Source organism: Aquarana catesbeiana, linkage group LG06 (assembly GCF_042186555.1).
Source record: "Aquarana catesbeiana isolate 2022-GZ linkage group LG06, ASM4218655v1, whole genome shotgun sequence".
Taxonomy (NCBI): domain Eukaryota; kingdom Metazoa; phylum Chordata; class Amphibia; order Anura; family Ranidae; genus Aquarana; species Aquarana catesbeiana.
This window is the reverse complement of record NC_133329.1, coordinates 18,649,441-18,665,650: the sequence shown is the minus strand read 5'-3', so window position 1 is coordinate 18,665,650 and position 16,210 is coordinate 18,649,441. Positions and strand designations below refer to the sequence as shown.

At 42.8% G+C, this 16,210-nt stretch overlaps 1 pseudogene; it reads right to left on the bottom strand.

Moving 5' to 3' along the window:
• Positions 1–16,210, bottom strand: part of LOC141148204 (guanylate-binding protein 1-like) — a 74,716-nt pseudogene that overhangs the window by 14,743 nt on the left and 43,763 nt on the right.

Genomic DNA, 16,210 nt, shown 5'->3' with positions numbered 1-16,210 from the left:
ACATAAGAACCTACTAGACTAGATATACCATGACTTGGATTCCAAAAAACCTACTAGACTAGATACAAAAGAACCTACAGTATTAGACTATAAACTTTATATGATGACTTTGATACATAAGAACCTACTAGACATACCATGACCTGGATACATAAGAACTACTAGACTAGATATCCCATGACTTGAACACAAAAGAACCTACTACACTAGATATATAGTACCATGACCTGGATACATGAGAACCTTCACAGACAGTTGCAGTATGAGTTAATAAATAGTTCTGTAGCGCTTCCCCCTGGAGGGGTCACTGAAAATAGATAGGTTCTCCCAAAGAAGTACAGAGACACAGTCACATGCACACTGACAACTCAATCATGGACTAGGGGATGACTTTTTAGAATGTATTTTTGAAGAACTTTAACAGGAGTGGGGTTTGGGGTCACAGGATACTCCAAAATGATTAATGGCAATACTGAGAGGACAAACTCCTTGCTAATCTTCAAATAGCAGCCTTTCCTGGAAGTAACAGAAAATGGCCAGTAAATCTAGGATCCTATAACAGCAGTCCCAGGCAATTTAGCAGCTTCTGGCACTTGGTCCCCTTCTGGCACTTGTACACCTGTTTGTCCACAGCAAGGTCTTTATTCACAATGTCTGCCATCCAGCATCCACAAAAAGATCCTCAGTGAGGGAGATAAATATATCTTTCTCCAGACAAGGACTTCAGAACAGTGCCCTCCAGTAAGTAGTCCTTTAGCAATCTTCTCCAGGCCTTCAGCCCAGCAGCTGCTGAGGCCCAGAACTACAATGTCTTGTCTCAGTAAAGCTGCCTCGAGGGGCAGCAGTCCCAAGTAAACTGGGACTCTCCCTGAAGGGAAAGGAACCCTCTGGCAAGGTTTCCCAAACGTTTAATACTTCCCCAGCCACCTTCTGGATGCCTCATTCTAGGGATTGGCTGGGGCAAGATAAATATTCACTCTGATCAATTGAATCTCCCATCCCTAGACTCTGGAAACTTCTTTGGGTGGGAGGAATGAAACTCTAAGCTCAGGAAACACAGAACAGACCAAAACAATCAATTACTGCTCCACTCACTACAGTGAAGCCAAGAAATAAATTTAACCTAGCAGCCTGACTAGAGGAGGGCACTACAGTTCATTAAATACAGGAAGACTTAAAGAGGAGTTCCACCCGAGGTCCAGTAAAAAAAAAAAAAAAAATTAAAAGTCAGCAGCTACAAATACTGCAGCTGCTGACTTTTAATTGGACACTTACCTGTCCCAGGGTCCAGCGATGCGGGGGATCGAAGCCCCGCTAGTCTCCCCCTCCGTTCAGCGGCGCCGGCATTGCGACTGTGGCTTCACAGCCTGGCACCCACTGCGCATGCGCGAGCGGCGCCGCGCGCTGTGATTGGCCGCTCAGTCACCTGGGACCTGTAATGGGTCCAAGATGATTGACAGGAGGGAGGGAGCAGAGCTGAGCCCTTCCTTTGCCGAGGGGGAAGTGAGGCCACCAGCCCAGGCACTGGAAGAGGCAGACTATGAGGGACCACCTAGCAACAGGCATTTAGAGGTAAGTAAAAAAAAAAAATATCTAAATGTTTTTTTTTTTTTTTTTTTAGGATTTTTCATGTAGTTTTGTTTTTTTGGGTGGAACCCTGCTTTAAGTGTAAATGATACATTCCTAGTGAGTTGCTGTTTCTTGTATCATCACCATTTGCAGAAAAAACTAAAAAAAACTTACAATTGTAGAAAAATTGTATAAAAGACTTACATAATTGAGCATAGATTTCCCAAGCTTCAGGAGCACCAAGCTTTGCAAATCCACGGTTGTCCACAATAGTGATTGCATCAGAGAGCTCATATGCTTTCCTCTCCATGGTCTTCCCACCGTGTGACACTCTTTCTCCTGCCTTGTCCTGGAAGCGGCCATTGCCCAATATATAGAGGCAGGAATTCACAAAGGAGGACTTTCCATGGCCAGTGAAACCAAAAAGCTGGATAAGAATCCGGTCAAACCGGCCAGTAGGTAACTAGTAAGATTGGATGTACTTTGTCAGTTGACTGTAATCCGTGGGATTTATGTCCTTTGGCTGTTCACGCTTCTTAGCTGAAAACACAACATAATATTTAATGCTAGTCACTTCTGGACCACTGAACTATCTCTTAGTATCCATATTTATTTTAAATATACAATATTCCTAAAGTTTAAATGAAATAAGTCCTCATACCTGAAATAGCTTGGTCAGTCTTTAGGATTATATGTTCTATCTCTTCTAAGGAATCCAAAAAGTCTTTGAGAACTTCTTGAGCCTGTAGAAGGAACATATTCTTTCTATAATTACTTTCATTTAAAGGGCTAGTTCCGTTTTGCTGACCATTGATAATCACACTGAGGAGTCCTGGAAGAAAGAAGGTTGCAGAAAAACATGGCCTTCAAGTGCCCAGACCGCTGCATCAGCTAACATGGACAGTGAAAGCTATTCATCCAAGGGGGTAAGTGCAGCGAGGACCAGGGGTTTGGGAGGGTGCTGGGAGTTATTTTGCCTTTTCATGCTTTGTTAAAAGGTGAACTAACCCTTTAACTGCTACTTTATATTTTGTGACTGTATATCTAACAGCCATATTACAAAAATCACAGTCGCACCAATTGTCACCAGAATGCTAACATTATTTTATTTGAGGCCAAAAATATAGAAGACCGTACAGTACTGTAGTTTTACAGCAAAGGTTTCTTTTTTCATAAAAGCTCCAACTTTTACCATTAAAGCCATACTTGCATTTCAGTCCAATGACTTTGCCTAAGATAATGCCATCAGTCTACCGCAGGGAAGAGGAAGAATTTCCTCAGTCTCCTCTCCCCAAGTGTTTAGGCTGCTGCAAGTCACAAGGGGAGAGGTTGCAGCAGGGGAAATGCATAGGCACCAAGATTTACATGACTGTGTCACCTCTGAGCCGGCATCTCAGGACAGGAAAAAGAAGGTAAACCTGGATGATGTCTGAACAAAGATGGGGCCATTCTTCTGTGGAAAAAGCAGATGAAGGCATTGTCAAGGGAGCACTGTAGGCTCTGTGAGAGAAAATTCTTACCTGGAAGGGTTACACTGGCTTACTAAAAGCAGATCTTCAGCCAGAAGTGAAAGTACCTCCTGCCCACCCCTCCTTCACTGCGCTATATGTCTAGCACCTTTTTTTTTAGAAAAAGGGTTTAGACTCGCCTGTAGGCAGGTGCAGTCTTTAGTCCCCATTGCAGGTGGTGCTTGGCCGAAGCGATAATGCAGAAGGGGAAGGAACTGATGAGGTTATTGGTTCCTCTATGACTTCCTGGGGTCCCAGGGAGACCGCTGTCCAATTGGATGCTGGCACCCCATGTGACTCCAGCAACCATCTTGGGTCAGGCAGAGTCTGTTTAAGACTCCAGCTCCCAGGTTTGGCACACTTTATGTGAGTGGCTAGCTTAGGGACAGGTTCCCTGTCTAGCAGGGACAGCGCTTAGAGGTATGTAAAAGTTCCTAAGGAGTAGGGACAATGCAAGGACCACGTCTACCTCTCTTCAGGAAGCCTCCCCCTTGGGTGTGGACCTGCCAGCCTGCATTCTACTCCTTGTAGCAGATCCTGTCGGCATCTTCAAGTCTTCAGATCTCTGTCTCAGTTCGTAAGTGGCTCCGGACAAGTGTGCCTACCCACTGGGCCTAAATAAGTTGTGTTGAACCTTTCTGCATTATAGCTTTAATGCCTGACACAGACTCTGTGTGTTTACTGCCCATCACACCATGCTGCACCTTGCTCACATGCCACTTATACACATCATTCACCTAGGCGAATGATGTGTACTGTGCCTCCTGGGATATGTAAGTCACATATCCCAGGGGGCCTTACTGTGTAATTTACAGAGGAGGAGGGGGGGCAGATCTAGTGGTGCAACATCAGAAGGCCCATCTGTTGAACCCAGAAGAGCCTGCAGGCCTCTTGATGACATCAGAGAAAACATGGCTGCACAGGACCAATAGGTGGCAGGGCATGAGTGGATTTTAGCAAGACATTGCTGGATCCACTGGATGGGTGAGTATCTGATATGTGCAGCATTTGAGGAGTGGGTGCTACATGCTAACATGCTACAAAATTTTCTGATGCTAGATTCACTTTAGGACAAACGGAAAATCATGACAAAAATGACGTGGTGGTCTTTCACACTGGGTAGGCAGTCCAACAAACTTGTCTGGGACAGAACAGTAGGAAAGGCAAGGAGGAAAGTCATTCTACCTTAACACCTTTGTTGGCTTCCTGGTTTTATCTCTTTATGACGTTGTTCTTGTCTTTCAGAAATCTCTTATATCCTCCAGGGATGTGGTATTTGTTTTTTCTTAGGGCCTGGTCTACATCACACATGAACCTTTGAATTAGACCCTCACATTTCTTCCAAGATAAATTCTCGAGGATCTTCCAAACCTCTTCTCTCTTCCTCAGTAAGTCTTTCTGCCAACACAAAATCCACAACTGAATAAAAAAATAAAAGGGTTCAGGGAAAGGTGAAACTTTTTTTGCTAGAGTAAGTCCTCATGGTTTCAAACTCAGGTCTGTTCTTCTGACATAGCATGGTGGTTATGACCCATCCAAAGAAAATTATAGAACTGTTTTCTGCTCCTTTAATCTGCTTCTATTGATAGCTAACATGCTACATCACTCTTTGTCTCCACAGAGACATTTCCTCAATCTAAGTACCTTTAGTTGATTGAGATATTCCGGTTGACTCATGTCATGTTCAACATATTTCTTTTCAAATTCATGGAGAGCTTCTTCCAGCGACTTCTCGTGTAATCTTTGGAATTCTTCCTCAGTGTTGACTTGCTGAACTTCCATTTTGGTTTCATACAACGCAACTGATTCACTCATTGCTCTTCGATTGTCCTTCATGGACATAACTGACATTGAACGCTCCAAGTGGGCAATATCTCCTTTGGTGACGACATCAACGTAGGACTTAAGTAGCTGAGAAAAAGCTGTTACAAATGGCAGAAATGTTGTTTACATTTGTCAATGTTCAAAGGTTTGATAAAGTTGCAGATCATATAAATTCTGTTGCACATATTGTAATTTTTGACCAATCTTCTTACATCTTACATTCAATAACCTTTGATACAGGATAAAAATATTTTCTAAATTGTTTGTTCATTAAGAATCTAGAATTTGTACATGCCAGAGTGTTAAAGTATCTTTAACACCATTTGAATATCCTTGAAGGAGCCAAATTGTGACCTCCCAGTTTATAAGTGGTCTTGTTACAAACATTTAAATTCTTTTGAATTTGTTTACTTACTTACTTTAATAGCATAATCTGCATAAAACAAGCAGATTCCCAACTGTCCCTCAAATTCTGTCACCTGTTGTACAGTTGGGGGTCTGTTTATGAAAAAATTTAAAAAAATCACATTCAGCCATTCATCCAAGGAATTTGCATGTACGTTTGTTTTGTGTGAATTGGGCAAAAACAAATATTCCCTTTGTCTATTTTGTTTTCTGAACAAATGTACTTTTATTTAACTACTTTTAGTAGTAAAATACCACAGTATTGCCACTAGATGGAGCAGAGGAGCATAGGAAATACACAGGTCTTTGGAAACAGAGATACAATGTAACAATTTTAAAGAAAGATCCCCCTCCTCTATCACATTTGGATGACATTTTCTTTTGGGCGGGGGAGAGGGTACCTAGGGTAGGGCAGGTCCCCACTTCAATTTCCACTTAGATCACCTAGGCCAGTGATGGAGAACCTTGGCACCCCAGATATTTTGAAACTACATTTCCCATGATACTCATGCACTTTGCAGTGTAGTTGAGCATCATTGGAAATGTAGTTCTAAAACATCTGGGGTGCCAAAGTTCGCCATCACTGACCTAGGCAATATGAGCAGAGGTACTCCTCCCCACCTACTTGCCTGCAGCCTTCTGGGACTCATCACAGGTCCCAGAATGCTGTGGGGCCATTCACAATGCGGAGCGCGGCTCGTGAATGTACAGTGGGCAGCTGGCTGTGAAGCTGCAAGGGGTCACAGCCAGCTGTCCACAGTTAATATGCCGGTGCCGAGGATCAGTGAAGATACCGGCTTGGGTGAGCACAGTGCTAAACCCCTGGGCAGGTAAGTGTCTGTTTATTAAAAGTCAGCAGCTACAAAATATTTTATTTTCACACATATGGCTGAAGCTGCTCTTTAAAGATTTGGTTCAAAGATTGTTTGGCATTGGTTATAGTAGTGCAGAGACTAATTTACGTCTAAAACACGTCTAAAACACGTCTACAAAACATTCAGTGCTTCAACATCTTTAAAATCCCTCATTTGACTTTTGGATCCTAGCACAAATCCTAGCACAAAACTTGCAAAGACTAATGCCCAGTACACACGATCAGACTTTCTGACAACAAAACCGTGGATTTTTGTTCGAAGGTTGTTGGCTCCAACTTGTCTCACACAAATGTTGGCCAACAATTACAAAGGTAGTGACATACAAGGCGTACGGCGAGCCGATAAAAAGGAAGTTCAATAGTAATGTGATATCTCCATTATGAACGCTAGTTTTACAAGTCCGACAACAAAGTTTTGTTGGCGGAAGATTTTAGAACCTGCTAGCCAACATTTGTTGGCGGAAAGTCCAACAACAAATGTTCGATGGAGCATACACACGGTCGCACTTTCAGACAACAAGCTCACATCCAACATTTCCGAAAGTCCGATCGTGTGTACGGGGCAATACAGTATTTATTGACAAATACATAGGTGTTTTTTTTCTGACAAAATCAGTAATTCCTAGGTGGTTATTAAACAAAAGGACATCCATGTTGTTGGGAGATCTCTACGCATACTTGTCCCGGCCCTCTAAATCCCTGTTGGCATCCCAACTAAAATCAGAATGGCTTTTGACTCACCAGATCCAGTCATGATTTGTTCCTCTCGTAATCTTTTTGCCGGCGCTTTCTCATAAATGAACTTGCAGAAATCTTTAGTCTCACTGACAAAACTGGTTTTCAGGTCCCTCTCCGGCACTTGGTCCAATGTGCTCAAAGCCTGCTTGTCTGAGGAAGGAAGGCCAAAGAAAAGACACTTCTGTCTTGGAAAATATCTTCTGATTAGCTTGAGGATCTCATTTTGTCTTCGTGCTTTGTGGTATCTTGTAGCTGGAGTGGAAAATTAACCATTACCATTTTTAAAGAACCTATTCAAATACCTATTCAATTTATTATCATGGTTAATATCATCTTTGGAGCAACCAGGCTTATTTATTTAAAGTACAATAAAGTTACAGTATATGCAGACCAACCAAAAAATGTCCCTCATTACTTTGATCTTAATAATCTAAAATTGGCTTAAGCATAATAGGTTACTGTAACATTAATTTATTTCCACTGGACCAGACTACTAATTTTGAATGCCTATGTTCCCAAGACCCTCATCAGTTACATCTACAACTTGTTACACAAGGCCCCCCCAGTATCTATGGACTGCCACTCATAGATGCGAAAATGGGCCCAAGTCCTTCAAACTCCCCTCCCACTTAAGTTCTGGGAAAAAAATGAGAATCCTCCTTTAAATCCTAACAGTGTCTGGTGTATAGAGAGAATCCCTACAAGATCATGATGTTTTCGTACAAAATGCCTGAGATGTTGCATGCCCACGATCCCAAACTCCCTGATCCCTGCCGGAGATGTGGCCAGGTAAGAAAAGGTCTCTGTACCATATATTTTGGTCATAACATCCAACCCTTTTGGTCTGACATTAAATCTATGTTGGACGTGCTTTTACCCTTAGACCGTATCCATCACCTCTTGAGCATACCATTTTCCTGGCATACCAAAATGGTCCAAAAATTAGATAACTATATCCTAACAGCACCTAGGAGATCTATTTCTCGAAATTGGCTTTCCACTACAACCCCCACCCACGCCCAGCTATTGCATACTACCATGGAAGTCTGTGGCATGGAACACCTCAAGGCAAAATTAGCTGATACATTGGAACAGTTTAATAATGTATGAAATGCGTGGGACCATTCGCTGCTTTGGCTTGCCATCTCGCTTCAAGACACCGTAACTGTTACTGCATAAACCTTATTCCTGTGTTTTTTGCTTTTGTGACTATCTCTGGTATGTACTACCATGTCTTACTTATTTTCCTCTGTTGATTCTACTTTGACACCTTCTTGCAAGTTTCATTACAATGTGAAACTTGTATTGATAATAATGTTTCTGCCCTGTAATGTTGACATTTCATTTTTATTTTTCCTCTCGAAAAACCCAATAAAAATACAATTATGTTAATGTATTTATATATGCCAGTCAAATTTGAAAAAAAAAAACATCATCATATTTATCTTGTGTGTTCCCATTGACATAGCATAGCAAAAAATAATTGTAAAAAGTTCTGACCTTTTTAGATGTTTTTTTTCCAGTTTTTTTTTTACACTATTGTTGCTTATAACAGTGATGATATTAGCAATAGTTTTAGCTGTTATGAATTGCTTTGCTTGCTTACTATTGTGATCTGTGATTGGCTACAGCTAATTACATGGTACAGGGTGCTGTGATTGGCCCAGGAACAATGTGATAGCAGTGGGCCAATCACAGCATCACAATAGTAAGCAAAACAATCAGGAATAGAAACCATTCATGACTGTTTTGTTTACATTGTAATCATAGCGATCACATGATACCCCAGCCGCTCACAACAGCTGGGTGCCAAGCACTGTGGTCTTCTGGTCCACTGGACACAGCCATCATAGGGTTATGCTATTGCATGCCCCAGGGGGCGTGCCAGCAGGCATGTGCAGTGCGGTATGCCTGCAACTGCTGCTGGCTCACAGTAAAAGTACTGTTAGCGGGACGGCATGTGGGTAAATTCCTCTAGAAAAGTAACATTGTACCTCCTGTGCCTAAAGCCTTAATAGCTGTATATCTGCAATGTGAGCTCAAGTAAAGGCATTGCTTCCCCGACCACTGGTCTCACCAGATTTGGAGTAAGGCTGGGTTCACTTCACACTATTGCGAATTGGATGCGGATTTCCACGTATCCAATTCAAATGTCAAGAGACTGTGACTGGCTCTCAATGGAACTGGTTCACACAGCTCCGGGATGGCTGCAGAGGAGTAAATTAGATGCACGGGAGTCCTATGCATCTAATGGTCCTCTTCAGGTCCAAATTCAGACAAAAATTCGGACAGAAATCGGACCTGAAACGGAGAACAGGGATGCACCGGACCCCTGCTGTGAGCTGGTCCACCTACCAGTGTGAACCCAGCCTGAATTGTGGGGATATCACTACTGTGCTGCTCACTGTTCTTTTTGCTGGAGGGGAAGCTGTACCTGAGGACCTGCAACGTAAGGATCTCCCTGTTTTTGCTTATGGCATTCTATAATTATTTACTAGTTCCTCTCTTTCCTTTTGGGTTCTCTTAGGGCTCCATTTAAGGCTTATTAACTGCTTGCTCTATTTCAAATATTAATACAGAGAGAAATTAAACTTTGCATAATAGAGAGCACATGGTCAAGCTATCTGTCTTGTGTCAGAAAACCAGGAGATTTGGATACGTGATTGTAAATGTACAAAATGAAGAAAGACCAAATATGAATTTTTTAAAGAGGAAGTAAACCCTGATGGGTTTTACTTCCTCTTTTTCCCCCTGCAAAGTAAAAGCATAATGGGCTAGTATGCATCACATAATAGCCGATTATGTGGCACTTACCTGCAAATGAAGACTGTGCCATCCCCGCTGGTGGCCACATCCATTGTCACCCCTTTTCCTTCCAGGGACCGCGGACTGCGGCTCTGTGACTGGCCGGAGTCGCATGCGCGCGAGAGCCCTTAACGACGGCACTTGCTAGTGAAAAAATGGCACAGAGGGCTGTTTCTTCACAGCGCATGCACCGATGACATCATCGGAGCACTACAAGGTAAATATCTCCTAAACGGTGCACATTTAGGAGATATTTACAGTACCTATAGGCCTATAGGTAAGCCTTACCTGTAGGTACATGTTGCACAGAGGGGTTTACAACCACTTTAAAGACACCAAAGATTGTTTTTTTTGACGAACAGACCAGTACGTACCAACATCCTCTTCACAATTTTCTAAGTGTTCATCTGTGGTGGGTTTATATCCTTTAACCTCTGATTTGAGAGTAAAATCCCGTATGGCCCAGACAAAGAACGGAGATATACTGGAAGGTATTCCCGTCTTTTCCTTGCTTTGGGTTTTCTCCTCCTGAACAGAGGCTTTGTGTAAGATGTTGTAGTGTATTTTCAAAATAGAGCTTAGAATATATATTGTTAAAGGAAAAAAAATAAAGAAATAATAAAATAAATATTAGTAAAGAGGAAAAATAAAAGGAAGAATTGAGGCAGGGAGATTCCCATTTCAACAAGAAAACCCTCAACCTAGGCAGAGTTATCAAAATGTGTGTCAATTAAAGCTTGATTGTGATATCTTATAGTTTGATGGATGGTTGGATTTATAAACATTCATAAATCTAATGGAAACGGTTTAATAATCCATCAATGCATGCCTTAAAGAGACCCTGGCAGGTCTCCAAACATATCTTAGCATGTCTCCCTTGCAATAGAAGAGGTTATAGTTATATATACCCCTCTGCCTGCCTGTGTCTCCTACTTTCCCTCCATCAATCACTTTGGCATTCATCAATATCTCAGCATCAATCAGTTCCCCCAGTATTTGACACTTCTGGCAGTGTCAGATACATGTGTCTTCTGCCGTACTCACTGGCCCCATCCTCCATCCCCTACATCCCTACAGGAGGGTAGGAAAAGCTTGTCATGTGACAAAAAGGATACTTTAGATTCTCCAGGGCATCCTGGTTGATCTTCCCAGTGCTATTATAGATGACAGCACTACTCATGAGCATGGCCAATGACAGGATGATGCAACCATTGTTCTTATCTCCCTGAAAGACACATATGTCTGGGTTAATAGTACGAAGTTAATAAATTAAACGTTGTTAATGTATCTTATATTTATAGCGTATGTTTATAGCTTACATTTTCCATGTTTCCCAGTCCTTCGGTGTCCAGCAGTACCAGTGTGTGACCAGGCTTTTTGGGGTGAAGAACACACCATATCCAGATGCCCCTTGTATTGACTCTACTCGTGTGACCTACAGAAAAACCACCTGTGGAAGAACCAGAATCCTATAATAGCCGTTTCAGGCATGTAGCACGAACACCGCAGGGGTTGCTAGTTTAGTGTCCAAGGTTCTCTTCCTGCTAGTGCAGGACAGCCATGCAAACAACAGCTTTCACTCTTCTGGCTGAAGAAACAGTCTAGGGGTTGCCTTTTTAGAAGTTTTATTGCAGATAAACATGGATGGAGATTAGGGAGGTGTGGGATAATCCAGAAAACTAACCAGAATGTGAGGACACTATCCCATTAACTGCAGGAGTTAGCAGCAGTAACAGTCACAGGGATCCCTCTATATCTGGTCTGTACTCACAGTGTCCCCAGGGCTCTCCTTCTTACTCCAGCAAGCAGACTCCTCTGAAGAGTTCCCAGATAATATCTTAAAAGACAACTGTCTTTTGTCTCTCAGGGACTTGTAGAAAGATAGCACCCAGTTGAGCTCAGCTGGGATCTCAATGAGCAGGCTGGACCCTCAGCAAGAGAACCAGGCTGGCAGCCTTCCTGGCTGGGAACCTCACCTTCAGGGAAAAGGACCCTGCGCTCTCTGGCTCCAAACTATTTATACACTCCCCAACCACCATCTGGGCACACCTCCCCAGGGATTGGCTGGAGCTGCATAAATATTTAAGCTGCTCGTCTGACTCTAGTCTGACTCTACCACCCACTATGTTCTTCAAATCTCCAGAAAAACAGCAGGAACAGTCAAACATGCAGACTTTACAGAGCCCAGAGCAGCCTAAAGTATTCACAATGTGGAGAGCAATAAGCCCTAGCCCAGGGCTAGGCTTATCGCTCTCCACATTGCCCTGAATTTTATCCTGTGATCACAGTTTTTTTACTTGTACTGCAGTATGCTGGTTTTTGGGAATAAAAAACCCCACTTTTTGACCTACACCATATGGAAGCATTTTTTCTTTACATAACCATCCGGATGAGAGTTGTCCTGTGGTCCAGCCGGTCTCTTTACATCTAAGATCCAGCCTTGGTACTCCTTCCATTGGAGGTTCATTTGGTGGTCACCCACATCATCCCTGGATTTATGCTTTGAGGTCCTGGATCCCTTGGAGTTCCGTCTATCCGCCGTGTTCGGCACCCCTGCCTTTATGACTCGTTGTCACTGACATTCGAGTCCACCTGTTCCGGTAAGAGTACATATACTTTTCTCTTTTGTTGAAGATGTACCACCTTTGATGCTTCCCACGCCAGACATTGCCAGCTTATTCCATCCTTGATTTATCATCATTTGGTTGTCGACGCATAAGGCCCCTTCCTACAGATTTCCTCATTCATTGGAGTTTTTCACATTTCCATTCATATTACTTTTGTATATTTGATTCTTGCACTGTTTCACTTATATATTGATATATATGTTCACTTATTAGCGCTACTATTTCTACCATTAATGACCAATAGCTTAACCAAACCATTAAATTATTGACTTTGAAAAGGATGTCAAAACATACAGTTGTACGTATTTATTCTCTATATAGTGTTAGTTCAACAAAGCATTTTTAATCTACTGAGACACACAAAGATTTGTAGAGTATTATCTATCCATTTTACCTCCTCTGTGTCCTGATAACTTGTTCATTAGGTAGGATTTTCCAGTCCGGCAAGGCCCCACAATGGACACCACAACCAGTGGCTGGGAGATCATTGCCAGGATCATTTGGGCATCCTCATTTACACGCAACTTGTTATCAACATAAGTCTCAATCAGACAGATGGGGTGGTACATCCTTGGTAGGGGAGCCATGATAACCTAGAGAAGCAAAAAAATATTCTCACTTTAGTGACAAATGGCCAATATCATTTTGGGTCATCCTTGGTAGGGGTTTTGTGGTAAACTAGAGAAGCAAACAATCTTATATTGGCAGTATGGAGAAACATGACCAATGACCCCTTAAATACATAGACCAGAGCTACCGGCACTATATCCAACAAAAATACCTTGATGATGGACACGAGTAAGGTAATATAAACAAATATTTAAAAAAGAAGTCCAGCCTGAGTTCCTTTGGCTGGGCTTTTCCTATGGGTCACAGGAGTGCAAGTCTGCTCTCTCCGCTGATGTCACCAATATCAGTCCATTCAGAGCGTCACCCCAACTTCGGAAGTCTGGATCCGCCAGCTGCCTGGACTGATGGCAGGCTCAGCCTCTCAGCAAGCCGCCGATAGGCTGAGATGGTCCCTCCCCTCCACAGCTCAGTGCTTCAATGAGCGTGGAGGAGCAGAGCAGGAGAGCTGCTGATTGACAGTCAGCAGCTCTCTGCTCAGAGAGGTGAGAGAACCGAGCCATCGGAGGTGTTCGGTGGCTCGGTTCTCAGTGAAGAAGCGGCGGGAGACAGATACAGCATCGGTCTGATGCTCCATCCACCTAGGTAAGTATGAATCTACAAAAAAAAACGCCCACACTTCTCTGTTAATAGGGCAACTACATCGTTCACCATTCTTCTGTAAGTCTTTTGAGTGCCTACTATACTTCCCTCTCTCTCTATCTGCTCATCTGAGCCACTAATTAAACTCAGATCAGTTTCTGAATAACAAGGTATCCCCCAATGAGTTCTCCAAAACAAACAGATGTTTCTTGCACTCTTTAGTGTTCTGTCACAGACAGACTTTACACCCAGCAGCAGGCTCCCACCGCATAGAAAGAAGAGCCCTGAGTGTCACTCAGCTCATATAGAAAAGGCTCATGGACAACTGAGACCAATAATGAGGTCTGGGTACCTGGTAAGAAGTGGACCTAGGAATGGAAGCTTTATACCACCCAAAGCTCTACACAGCCTCCAGGATCCAGAACAAAACTTAAAAAAACTCATAATGTAACAAAATATAATAAAGCATCTAATATAACTGGATACTAATATTTATAGGTAAAGTGGATCCAGGAACATCCAATTGTCTGTTGGGAGATCAGGAAGTGTCGTTTCACACAGGGGCAACCTGACTTACAGCACGACTTTGCAAGGAGATTTTGAGGTGACTTCAGCACGACTTTGAGCAACTTACAACACGACTTAAAGTTGCCTCCAGGACAAGCGACTTTGGCTGTTGCCAATCATGGAAAATTCAGTTCTATGGGAGAGAAGGGGTTGCCTGGGTAAATGTGGGGAGTACCTTGGTAAATTATTTTCTTTTTGCTGTAAAGTCACTTCAGTATAGATGGAGATCCGACTTGGAGGTGACTTCCATTGAAATCTCTGGGTACAAGGTCACCTTGAAGTAGTACAGGAACCTTTTCTGAAGTCAGAGCAACTTCAGTAGTGTACATTAAGACGGCTCTCATTCACTTCCATGGCATTTCTTATGTCCAGCGACTTGGGGTGACTTGAGGACTTACAAGTCGGATCCCAAGTCGCTGTAGTGTGAACCGGCGGAAAGGATTTTTTTTTACCCCCACTGGAGCAAATTGGGTCATTATTGGGGTTTTTTTTGCCTTTCCCTAGATCAACTGTGGATATAGGACTGTATATATGGACGTTTTCTATTTGTGTGTGTGTTTCTTTTCCTATGTTGGTTAAACTGGATGGATTTGTGTTTTTTTTTTTTCAACCAGATTAACTATGTAATTAGATGTAAAGCTGAACTCCTGGGTAAGCAAATATTCTCTAAATAAAAGGTAAAGAAGATGAGGCTCTAAAATGGAACCAATGTGTGGTCAGCAGAGGCACCCAATGAATGGTGCTTCCAAGTGGACTCTTCAGGAAGGTCCACATTTATTGATCATAATAATAGGTTAAACAGTAACAAAGTATTCCGTGGCTCTTTAGTGGCCACTTTGTCAGGAAAAGTCTTATGCCCTGTACACACGATCGCACATTCCAACAACAAAATCCATGTTTTTTTTCCGATGGATGTTGGCTCAAATTTGTCTTGCATACACACGGTCACACAAAGTTGGTCGGAAATTCCGAACGCGGTGACATACAACACGTACGACGAGCCGAGAAAAATGAAGTTCAATAGCCAGTGCTGCTCTTCTGCTGGATTCCGAGCATGCGTGGAACTTTGTGTGTCGGAATTGTGTACACACGATTGGAATTTTCGACAACGGATTTTGTTGTCGGAACATTTGAGATCCAGATCTCAAATTTTGTGTGACGGAAATTCCTATGGAAAATGTGTGATGGAGCCTAAACACAGTCGGAATTTCCGACAACAAGGTCCCATCGAACTTTTTCGACCGTGTGTACGGGGCATGACAGTACACTGGATGAAATACAAAAAAATATGAAAAAAAAAACATTTATATGTATTTAAAAATGTGGTGAAAAAAACTCTTCTCTAGTTATAGTGATTTTAGGCAAATTTCAGAAATATCACTTTCAGGTATAATGAAGGAATTGAGTGTTGTAGCAAACTATGCATAAGTGATGGTTTGTACTGTATTGTCTAAATCCATTGGTCATGTGTAGTCTTTCTTGAATCTTGGTGTGCTCTGTGCATTTCTTCCAGATCTGTGCAGTAATCCAGTGTAAGATTTCCTGTAATAAAAGACCACTCACTGCCAGTGGCGGCCGGTAGAATTTTTTTTGGTGGGGGGGCAAACAGTATAGAAACCCCCCCCCCCCCGTTTAGTCGGTAGCATTTACCTCATCACCGGCTGCTTCCCCTGCTCGGTGGCGGCGGCCTCCCGTTCTCCTGCTCTCCATGGGTCATCACTGCAGTGACGGCATCCGTTTCCTCCCTCTTCCTTGGTGGGCAATCAGGAGTCTTCTCTTTTCTGCCAATCGGAAATCGGGTCTCACACCCGCTTCTGATTGGCAGGATTGAGTATCAGTGTTTCAACAGCGAATATTTATTCACTGTTGCAACACACCTGGGTGGTATCGGAGCGCATTATCTGCGCCCTGAGCCCAGCCTATTTTGAAGCCTATTGGAGCCTCTGGCTCTAATCAGGTGCTTAAAAAAAAAAACCCCTGGCCGCTGTAATCCAGGCGCCCAGTACCCTGAGGGGGGATGCTGATGCCTAAACGTTTTTTTACCTTAATGGAAGGAATGCCTAAGGTAACACATGGTTAGGCTT